The sequence below is a fragment of the Triticum aestivum genome, chromosome 6B (assembly GCF_018294505.1).
Source record: "Triticum aestivum cultivar Chinese Spring chromosome 6B, IWGSC CS RefSeq v2.1, whole genome shotgun sequence".
Classification (NCBI taxonomy): domain Eukaryota; kingdom Viridiplantae; phylum Streptophyta; class Magnoliopsida; order Poales; family Poaceae; genus Triticum; species Triticum aestivum.
Genome location: NC_057810.1, coordinates 16352823 through 16361239, shown reverse-complemented (window position 1 = coordinate 16361239; position 8417 = coordinate 16352823).

Below are 8417 nucleotides of genomic sequence, written 5' to 3'. Positions count from 1 at the left end.
TATTGTGCCCGATGATGATCTCCGCCGGGTCATTGTTGACGCAAGGAGACAGTGCGAAATTCAAAAGGAGAAGCTGAAGTTCGATCGCATGTTAGAGGATCACAAAAAATGGTTGTACCCAAATTGCAAAGATGGCAACACAAAGCTCGGCACCGTACTGGAATTGCTGCAGTGGAAGACAGAGAATGTTGTGCCTGACAAAGGATTTGAGAAGCTACTGAAAATATTGAAGAAGAAGCTTCCAAAGGATAATGAATTGCCCGACAGTACGTACGCAGCAAAGAAGGTCGTATGCCCTCTAGGATTGGAGGTGCAGAAGATACATGCATTCCCTAATGACTACAACCTCTACCGCGGTGCGTACAAGGATTTGAATGCATGCCCTGTATGTGGTGCATTGCGGTATAAGATCAGACGAGATGACCCTGGTGATGAAGAGGGTTCCTACGAAGGTGATGTGGTATGCTCCTATAATACCACGATTGAAACGACTGTTCAGAAACAAAGAGCATGCCAAGTTGATGCGATGGCACAGTGAGCACTTTAAGAAAGACAGGAAGTTGAGAGCACCCTCTAACGGGTCGAAGTGGAGAAAAATCGAGAGAAAGTACCGGGCTGAGTTTGAAGGTTACCCAAAGAACGTATGGTTTGGTTTAATCGTGGATGGCATTAATCCTTTCGGGGAGCAGAGTAGCAATCATGGCACCTGGCCCGTGACTCTATGTATGTATAACCTTCCTCCTTGGATGTGCATGAAGAGGAAGTTCATTATGATGCTATTTCTCATCCAAGGCCCTAAGCATCCCGACAATGACATTGATGTGTACCTAAGGCCTTTAGTTAGAGAACTTTTACATCTGTGAAATGGAAACTGTGTACGTGTGTGGGATGAGCACAAACAGGAGGAATTTACCTGCACGCGTTGCTGTTTGTAACCATCAACGATTGGCCCGTTCTCAGTAACCTTTCAGGACAAACAAACAAGGAATACCACGCATGCACGCACTGTTTAGCTGACACCGAAAGTATATACCTGGACAAACGCAGGAAGAATGTGTACCTGTGCCATCATTGATTTCTTCCGACCAACCATTAATGTTGAAAGAAAGGCAAGCATTTCAAAGGCGAGGCAGATCACCGGAAGAAGCCCGCCATGCGTACTGGTGATCACGTACTTGCTATGGTCAATAAATTACACTTAATCTTTGGAAAGGGTCCCTACGGACTATCTGTTCCGAATGACGCTGAGGGACGCGCACCCATGTGGAAGAAGAAATCTATATTTTGGGACCTACCCTACTGGAAAGACCTAGAGGTCTGCTCTTCAATCGACGTGATGCACGTGATGAAGAACCTTTGCGTGAACCTGCTAGGCTTCTTGGGCGTGTATGGGAAGACAAAAAATACACCAAGGCACGGGAGGACCTGCAACGTTTTCACTAAAAAGACGGCATGCCTCCAAAGCAGTATGAAGGTCCTGCCAGCTACGCTCTTACCAAAGAAGAGAAGGAAATCTTCTTTGAATGCTTGCTCAGTATGAAGGTCCCTGATACGTCCATTTTGCATCATGCTTTTATATCAATATTTATTGCATTATGGGCTGTTATTACACATTATGTCTCATTACTTATGGCTATTCTCTCTTATTTTACAAGGTTTACCATGAAGAGGGGGAATGCCGGCAGCTGGAATTCTGGCTAGAAAAGGAGCAAACATTGGAAACCTATTCTGCACAACTCCAAAAGTCCTGAAACTCCACGAAACAACATTTTGGATTTATTAAGGATTTATGAGCGAAAGAAATAGGCCAGGGGGCCCACACCCTGTCCAGGAGACAGGAGGGCGCCCCCCCCCTGTAGGGCGCGGCCTCCTATCTCCTGGGCCCCCTGGTGGGCCTCCGGCGTCCATCTTCTGCTATATCATCACTTTTACCCTGGAAAAATTCGTGGGAAAGCTTACGGGATGAAACTCCGCCGCCACGAGGCGGAACCTTGGTGGAATCAATCTAGGGCTCTGGCGGAGCTGTTCTGCCGGGGACACTTCCCTCCGGGAGGGGGAAATCATCACCAACATCATCACCAACGATCCTCTCATTGAGAGGGGGTCAATCTCCATCAACATCTTCACCAGCACCATCTCCTCTCAAAACCCTAGTTCATCTCTTGTATCCAATCTTGTATCAAAACCACAAATTGGTACCTGTGGGTTGCTAGTAGTGTTGATTACTCCTTGTAGTTGATGCTAATTGGTTTACTTGGTGGAAGATCATATGTTCAGATCCTTTATGCATATTATTACTCCTCTGATTATGAACATGAATATGCTTTGTGAGTAGTTACGTTTGTTCCTGAGGACATGGGTGAAGTCTTGCTATTAGTAGTCATGTGAATTTGGTATTCATTCGATATTTTGATGAGATGTATGTTGTCTTTCCTCTAGTGGTGTTATGTGAACGTCGACTACATGACACTTCACCATTATTTGGGCCTAGAGGAAGGCATAGGGAAGTAATAAGTAGATGATGGGTTGCTAGAGTGACTGAAGCTTAAACCCTAGTTTATGCGTTGCTTCGTTAGGGGTTGATATGGACCCATATGTTTAATGATGTTGTTAGGTTTACCTTAATACTCCTTTTTGTAGTTGCAGATGCTTGCAATAGGGGTTAATCAGAAGTGGGATGCTTGTCCAAGTTAGGGCAGTACCCAAGTGCCGGTCCACCCACATATCAAATTATCAAAATACCGAACGTGAATCTTATGAATGTGATGAAAACTAGCTTGACGATAATTCCCAATGTGTCCTCAGGAGCTCCTTCCTCATTATTAGAATTTTTCCAGGCTTATCCTTTGGTACATAAAGGATTGGGCCACCTTGCTGCACTTTATTTACTTTATTTACTTTTTTCTCATTACTATTTATCTTATCACAAAACTATCTATCACCTACTATTTCAGTGCTTGCAGAGAAAACGTTACTGAAAACCGCTTATCATTTCCTTCTGCTCCTCATTGGGTTCGACACTCTTACTTATTGAAAGGACTACGATAGATCCCCTATACTTGTCGGTCATCAAGACTCTTTTTTGGCGCCGTTGCCGGGGAGTGTAGCTCTTTTGGTGAGTGGAACTTGGTAAGGAAACATTTATATAGTGTGCTGAAATTTTCTGTTACTTGTCACTATGGAAACTAATCCTTTGAGGGGCCTGTTTGGGGTATCTTCGCCCCAACCAGAAGAGCAAAGAAATGCTCCTCAACCTACTAAACTTTATGAAAAATATTCACTTTGAGATTCCTTCGGGTATGATAAAAAAACTGCTAGCTAATCCTTTTGCAGGAGACGGAACATTGCATTCCGACTTACAACATATCTTTGTGGATGAAGTTTGTGGATTGTTTAAGCTTGCAGGTATTCCCGATGATGTTGTCAAAAGGAAGGTCTTCCCTTTATCTTTGAAGGGAGATAATGTCATGGTATAGGCTATGTAATGATATGAGATCTTGGAATTATAAGCGATTGAAGTTGGAATTTCACCAGAAGTTCTACCCTATGCATCTTGTTCATCGTGATCGTAACTACATATATAATTTCTTGCCTCGCGATGGAGAAAGCATCGCTCAAGCTTGGGGGAGGCCTAAGTCAATGTTGTATTCATGCCCCAATCATGAGCTCTCTCGGGAAATGATTATTCAGAATTTTTATGATCGCCTTTCTCTTGATAATCGCAAGTTGCTCGATACTTCCTGTGCTGGTTCCTATATGCTGAAGACTATTGATTTCAAATGGGACTTATTGGAAAGAATTAAACGCAACTCTGAAGATTGGGGTTCCGATGATGGTAAGGAGTCAGGTATGACACCTAGGTTCGGTTGTGTTAAATCTTTTATGGATACTGATGCCTTCGGTGGATTTAGCTCTAATTATGGACTTGACTCTGAGATAGTAGCTACTTTTTGTGAAACTTTTGCTACTCGCGTTGATCTCCCTAAAGAGAAGTGGTTTAAATATAATCCTCCTGATGAAGTGAAAGTAGTTGCACCCATTACAGTCGAAGAAAAGACTATTACATATAGTGATCCTATTATTCCTACTGCTTATGTCGAAAAACCTCCTTTTCCTGTTAGGATAAAAGATCATGCTAAAGCTTTGACTGTTGTTCGTAAGATTAATACTAGGACCTATACACCTCCTAAGAAAATTAATGTGGAACCTAGTATTGCTATGATTAAATATCTCTTGGATGAGGACTTAGATGGGCATGTTATCTCTTTCTTGGGTGAAACTGCTAATATTGCTAGACCCGATACTAAGACACGTAGACCTGTTGTAGGCACGCCTGTTATTTCTATTAAAATAGGAGATCATTGTTATCATGGCTTATGTTATATGGGTGCTACTGCTAGTGCGATACCTTATGATCTTTATAAAGAAATTATGCACGACATTGCACCCGTTTAATTAGAAGACATTGATGTCACTATTAAGCTTGCTAATAGGGATACCATTAAACCTATTGGGATTGTTATAGATGTTGAAGTTTTGTGTGGGAAGGTTAAATATCCTGCTGATTTTCTTGTTCTTGGTTCCCCACAAGATGATTTTTGTCCCATTATTTTTGGTAGACCCTTCTTGAATACTGCCAGTGCTAAAATTAATTGTGAAAAGCATATTGTCACTGTTGGCATAGATGGTATGTCTCATGAGTTTAATTTCACTAAGTTTAGTAGACAACCTCGTGAAAGGGAACCACCTAGTAAGGATGAGATTATTGGTCTTGCTTCCATTGCTATTCCTCCAACTGATCCGTTAGAACAATATTTGTTAGACCATGAAAATGATATGTTTATAAAGGAAAGGGAAGAAATAGATGAAGTGTTCCTTAAACAGGAACCTATGCTGAAACATAACCTTACCGTTGAAATTCTTGGGGATCCCCCTCCACCCAAGGGTGATCCCGTGTTTGAACTCAAAGCTTTACCTGATAATCTCAAGTATGCTTATCTTGATGAAAAAGAAATATATCCTGTTATTATTAGTGCTAACCTTTCAGAGAAAGAAGAAGAAAGATTATTGAAAACTCTGAAGAAGCACCGAGCTGCTATTGGATATACTCTGAATGATCTTAAGGGCGTTAGTCCCACATTATTGTTGGGGAATGTTGCAGAAAATAAAAAAATTCTTGCTTCACCAAAATCAATCTATGGAGTCATCTAGAAACGAGAGAGAGGAGTGCATCTACATACCCTTGTAGATCGCGAGCGGAAGTGTTCAAGAGAACGGGGTTGAGGGAGTTGTACTCGTCGTGATCCAAATCACCGAAGATCCTAGCGCCAAACGGACGGCATCTCCGCGTTCAACACACGTACGGAGCGGAGACGTCTCCCACGCCTTGATCCAGCAAGGTGGAGGGAGAGGTTGAGGAAGAGAGCTCCAACAGCAGCACGACGGCGTGGTGGTGATGGAGAGGCAGTACTCCGGCAGGGCTTCGCCAAGCACTTAACGGAGGAGGAGAGGTGTTGGGGAGGGGAGGGGCTGCGCCTTGGATGTGCTGTGCAGCCCTCCCCTCGCCCCTCTATTTACAGGGGAAGGGAGAAGGGGGCCGGCCCCCTCTAGATGAGATCTAGAGGGGGGGCCAAGGGGAGGGGGCTTGCCCCCCAAGCAATGGGGGCGCCCCCACTAGGGTTTCCCCCCAACCCTAGGCGCATGGGCCCAAGGGGGGATGCGCCCAGCCCTCCAAGGGCTGGTTCCCTGCCCACTACGGCCCATGAGGCCCTTCGAGAGAGGTGGCCCCTCCCGGTGGACCCCCGGAACCCCTCCGGTGGCCCCGGTACAATACCGATATGCCCCCGAACCTTTCCGGTGACCGTATGACAACTTCCCATATATAAATCTTCACCTCCAGACAATTTCGGAACTCCTCGTGACGTCCGGGATCTCATCCGTCACTCCGAACAACATTCGGTAATCACTTACAAGTCTTCCTAATAACCCTAGCATCATCGAACCTTAAGTTTGTAGACCCTACGGGTTCGGGAATCACGCAGACATGACCGAGACCGCTCTCCGGCCAATAACCAACAGCGGGATCTGGATACCCATGTTGGCTCCCACATGTTTCACAATGATCTCATCGGATGAACCACGATGTCGAGGATTCAAGTAATCCCGTATGCAATTCCCTTTGTCAATCGGTACGTTACTTGCCCGAGGTTCGATCGTCGGTATCCCGGTACCTCGTTCAATCTTGTTACCGGCAAGTCACTTTACTCGTACCGTAATGCATGATCCCGTTACCAACCACTTGGTCACATTGAGCTCATTATGATGATGCATTACCGAGTGGGCCCAGAGATACCTCTCCGTCATACGGAGTGATAAATCCCTGTCTCGATCTGTGCCAACCCAACAGACACTTTCGGAGATACCTGTAGTGCACCTTTATAGTCACCCAGTTACGTTGTGACGTTTGGTACACCCAAAGCACTCCTACGGTATCCGGGAGTTGCACGATCTGATGGTCTAAGGAAATGATACTTGACATTAGAAAAGCTCTAGCAAACGAACTACACGATCTTGTGCTATGCTTAGGATTGGGTCTTGTTCATCACATCATTCTCCCAATGATGTGATCCCGTTATCAACGACATCCAATGTCCATGGTCAGGAAACCGTAAACATACATTAATCAACGAGCTAGTCAACTAGAGGCTTACTAGGGACATGTTGTGGTCTATGTATTCACACATGTATTACGATTTCCGTATAACACAATTATAGCATGAACAATAGACAATTATCATGAACAAGGAAATATAATAATACCATTTTATTATTGCCTCTAGGGCATATTTCCAATAGTCTCCCACTTGCACTAGAGTCAATAATCTAGTTACATTGTGATGAATCGAACACCCATAGAGTTCTGGTGTTGATCATGTTTTGCTCGCGGAAGAGGTTTAGTCAACGGATCTACAACATTCAGATCCGTATGCACTTTGCAAATATCTATGTCTCCATCTTGAACATTTTCACGAATGGAGTTGAAGCGCCGCTTGATGTGCATAGTCTTCTTGTGAAACCAGGGCTCCTTGGCAAGGGCAATGGCTCCAGTGTTGTCACAGAAGAGAGTCATCGGCACCGACACATTGGGAATAACTCCTAGGTCGATAATAAACTCCTTCATCCAGATTGCTTCATGTGCTGCCTCCGAGCCTGCCATGTACTCCGCTTCACATGTAGATCCCGCCATGATGCTTTGCTTGCAACTGCACCAGCTTACTGCCCCATCATTCAAAATATACACGTATCCGGTTTGTGACTTAGAGTCATCCAGATCTGTGTCGAAGCTAGCGTCGACATAACCCATTACGACGAGCTCTTTGTCACCTCCATAAACGAGAAACATATCCTTAGTCCTTTTCAGGTACTTCAGGATATTCTTGACCGCTGTCCAGTGTTCCATGTCGGGATTACTTTGGTACCTTCCTACCAAACTTCGGCAAGGTTTACATCAGGTCTGGTACACAGCATGGCATACATGATAGACCCTATGGCTGAGGCATAGGGGACGACACTCATCTTTTCTCTATCTTCTGCCGTGGTCGGACATTGAGCCGAGCTCAATTTCACACCTTGCAACACAGGCAAGAACCCCTTCTTGGACTGATCCATATTGAACTTCTTCAATATCTTATCCAGGTATGTGCTTTGTGAAAGACCTATGAGGCGTCTTGATCTATCTCTACAGATCTTGATGCCTAATATGTAAGTAGCTTCTCCAAGGTCCTTCATCAAAAAACACTTACTCAAGTAGGCCTTAATGCTGTCCAGAAGTTCTATATCATTTCCCATCAAAAGTATGTTATCTACATATAATATGAGAAATGCTACAGAGCTCCCACTCACTTTCTTGAAAACGCAGGCTTCTCCATAAGTCTGCATAAACCCAAACGCTTTGATCATTTCATCAAAGCAAATATTCCAACTCCGAGATGCTTACACCAGCCCATAGATGGAGCGCTGGAGCTAGCGTACCTTGTTAGCATTCTTAGGATCGACAAAACCTTCCGGCTGCATCGTATATAGTTCTTCCTTAAGATTGCCGTTAAGGAATGCCGTTTTGACGTCCATTTGCCATATCTCATAATCATAGTATGCGGCAATTGCTAACATGATTCGGCCGGACTTCAGCTTTCCTACGGGAGAGAAAGTCTCATCGTAGTCAACCCCTTGAACTTGTCGATAACCCTTAGCGACAAGTCAAGCTTTATAGATGGTAACATTACCATCCGCGTCCGTCTTCTTCTTCAATATCCATTTGTTTTCTATCGCTCGCCGATCATCGGGCAAGTCTTTCAAAGTCCACACTTTGTTTTCATACATGGATCCTATCTCGGATTGCATGGCTTCAAGCCATTTGT